The sequence below is a fragment of the Gigantopelta aegis genome, chromosome 12, assembly GCF_016097555.1.
Source record: "Gigantopelta aegis isolate Gae_Host chromosome 12, Gae_host_genome, whole genome shotgun sequence".
Lineage (NCBI taxonomy): Eukaryota > Metazoa > Mollusca > Gastropoda > Neomphalida > Peltospiridae > Gigantopelta > Gigantopelta aegis.
The window spans coordinates 10,963,660-10,967,212 of NC_054710.1; positions in this window are offsets into that span (position 1 = coordinate 10,963,660).

A 3,553-nucleotide genomic window follows, 5' to 3' on the forward strand; every position below is an offset into this window, starting at 1 on the left:
GCTACTTCGGTGATCGAGCCACTTGGCGAAATCGCGAAGTCTCACAACGTTGTCTCGGTCACGGAGCCGGGTGGCGTTGTTTCGGGTGCGACGCCAGTGGGCATCCCTTCTGTTGTTGGGGCGCCTGTACAGCATCATCAACTTTTAGATCATTCGCTTGTGACTACGTCAACTGGGTTGGCTAATCCACATTTGGTATGTTGGGTTCAGAATTCGGCGCAGGATTCGTACGTGTACGAATTTCCTGACGGTCCGGTTCAACCGACACCGCCAGTCCCGTGGTCTGCTTCGGCAGGGATCAGGAAAACTGCAGCTTTCTTGGGTGCGCCTGTGTCTATACCGATGGTCAATCCGGACCTGTCAGATCGGGGTAGAGGTTCCAGATGTTAACCCTCGACTGCATGGGCGGAACCTTTCGTTCAGGGTCCGATGGTTTCGGGGTGGACTCGGGGGGACTATGTTTCTCTTTTTGAGAATTTCATAGCCTGGCTAGGGAAATCACCTCCACTGCCAGGGTTTCCAGCGAGACCGGGGTTGGACCAGTTTGCGGATTCGGCTGTTCTGCATCGTCCTGCCCATGCAGTTTCATTTCCGTTAGGTCAGCGTATGGCGTGTCGTTTGACAAAATTTCTTGTTCAGAAGAGGATTTCCCCCCCGAATCAGTGTGTGGTTCGGGGGAAGGGTCGGCACCAGGTTCGGTGTTCGATGAGATTCCCATTTTGGCCGATGGCACGCCAGACGGCAATTATGATTACCAGGCGGTTCTTGGTTTTGTACGGGAACAAGTCCGACTGGTGTGTGCGGATGCAATTCCGTCGGAGGAGGCTGTTCAGTCTTACAAGGGTGTTTCGTTTGGAAACCGGCCTTTAGCGGCAGACGCTCCGCGGCAGGATTTCGGCTTGCCATTAGCGCACGAAGCGCATGAATCTCTTGCGGATATTGATGCTTTGATTGCGGGTAGCGATCGTATTTTGGGGGCAGTGGTGGTAGAGTTTCCGACAGCGTTAGCTACTGGGAAACTGTTGTCTGCTGCGAAGGTTTTGTCCACGTCTTCGTATAAGACATTGGGAGCTTCCTTCCTTTCACATCCAGCGGTCGTTTCCGCTATGGTGAAGGCAGACTGCCACTCATCTCCTAATGTCAGTGTGCCACTCACGGATTTAGAGACTTTGGAGAGGTTATCTAAACTTCTTTTTCAAGTCAATAACCATTTAGGTACGTTCCTATTTGGGTTAGATAAAGCAGTCACGGGTCTTCCGCCGATGGCTACGGGTTGTTTGTTGGCGGCTTCTAAAGCCTCTCATCACATCGCTCAGCTTGCTGGGCGTGTTTTTGCCAACAGTCTACTTCTGCGTCGGGATCACTACCTGGTGGGACTGAGAGCGACGGGTGTGGTTAAAACCTACTTTCGTAGTCACTCAGTAACGGAAACCTTAATTTTTGGGACTAATGTTAACATGGTAAGTGCCAGGCGGCGTCTACTTTTAAGCCTCCACCTGTTAAGAAATTGACTTTTCTTGACAGTTATCAGATCCCTGTGGTGTCTGATTCGGACGTGCAGTTGGGTAATGCCCGTGGTTCGTCGAAACAGGGACGTTTTTTGGGGAAGCCGGCACGTTTTCGTGGTTCCGCTCAGGGCAAGGCGCCCAGGGGTGGGAAGCAGCCGGGATGAGGGTGCATGGACAATCGATATCTGCTTACGTAGGTTCCGTTAGCAGATCGTCCTGTAGGAGGCAGATTGCACCATTTTGTTCAAAGTTGGCACGAACTGCCAGATCTGGACCCATGGGTTTGTCGGTTGTCCGCAATGGATACAAAATTCCGTTTTCATCACCCCCCCAGAGTTTCTCGACAAGAAAGCCATCCAGGAGGTAGATTTGGGCACTCCGGGATTTTATTCCCATCTGTTCTTTGCCCAGAAGAAGAATGGTGAGTGGCGGCCAATTCTAAACCTGAAGCTGCTGAATTCTTACGTCGTTATTCCATCTATTAAGATGGAGACGGTTCAGTCTGTTCGCGCTTTGCTTCAGGTGGGGGAATGGGTGGCGTCCATCGATTTGAAGGATGCTTACCTGCATGTTCCAATCCATCGGGATTTTTGGAAGTACTTGTGGTTCCTCTACGATGGCAGAGTTTCGAGTTCTGCCGTTCGGATTGGCCACAAGCCGTGACGTCTTTACTCGGGTAGTAAAGGCAGTGGTGGGGCATGTACATCTGTTGGGTATATGGATGCACAATTACCTGGACGATTGGTTAATTCCGGCGGCGTCACAGACGGCATGTGTCATGGGCGTGGAGTTCGTGATCGACATGATTCTCTAATTGGGGTTTATTCCCAATTGGGTCAAGTCGGAATTAGTGCCAACACAGGTTTTCACTTATCTCGGGGTGGTTTTCAACCTTGTGGAGGCATCCGTTCTTCCGACAGATTCGCGACTTCACAATTTCACGACGTCTTCTGGTGGAGCAAAGTGCGTCGGTGCACACACTCCATGTGTTGATAGGCCATCTCGAATCGCTGGCGGCGCTGAATGTGCGGTTCAGACGGTTCAAGAGACCGCTTCAATGGCATTTGTCCCAAGTGTGGGATGGTCTCAACTGGGATTTGGTGATACCATTGGGGCCTTGGTTCGTTCTCCCAATCCAAGAGTGTCTAGTGGACAAGTGTATGTCCCAGGCCATTCCTTTACACCCACTTTCTCCAGAGTTGGTCCTGTTTACCGATGCTTCCCTCGAGGGGTTCGGTGCACACCTTTTGGATCAACATCTGTCAGGGGTGTGGACTCCTTCAGAGAGGAGTCGTCACATCAACCTGTTGGAGATGGAAGTGGTGCGTCACGCTTGTCTCCGTTTCAGGAGACTGTTATTCAACATCGTCGAATTTTGTTGAGGTCGGACAACATGTCGGTTGTTGCGTACCTCAATCGGTGGGAAAGAACCAAATCCCTCTCGTTGAGTCATGTGGCTTTGGAGATTCTGGAATGGTGCGACGATTGGGGAGTGGTGTTATCGGCCAAACACATTCCTTCATCCGTGAACGTCTTGGCGGACGCTTCGAGTCATCGTTCCCTGGTTCAGACGGAGTGGATGTTGCACTGGATGGTGGCTCATTGAGTTCTTCAGTTGTGGGGGAGTCCTCAACTCGATATGTTTGCCACTCGCCTGAACAGTCAGTTGCTAGTGTTTGTATCGCCGGTACCAGACCCACTGGCACTGGAGTACGATGCGTTGAGCATGGACTGGACGGGACTAGATTTTTACGCCTTTCCCCCTCCGATTCTGCTTGGCACGGTTCTGGCAAAGATCAGACAGCAACCTTGTCGTGTCACGCTTGTAGCCCCGAGTTGGGCAGCTCAAGGCTGGTTTCCTCTGCTCCTATCACTTTGCTGTTGATACCCGACTTCACGTGTGGTGGTTGTCAGGATTTCCCTCCGAAAACGAGGCGTTTCTAAACGGGTTGCTGAGCTCGTCTACTCTTCGAAGCGCCAGTCTACGGAGAGGGTCTACCAGTGTAACTGGTGCGCTTGGGTTTGTTGGGCGACTGAGAGGGACG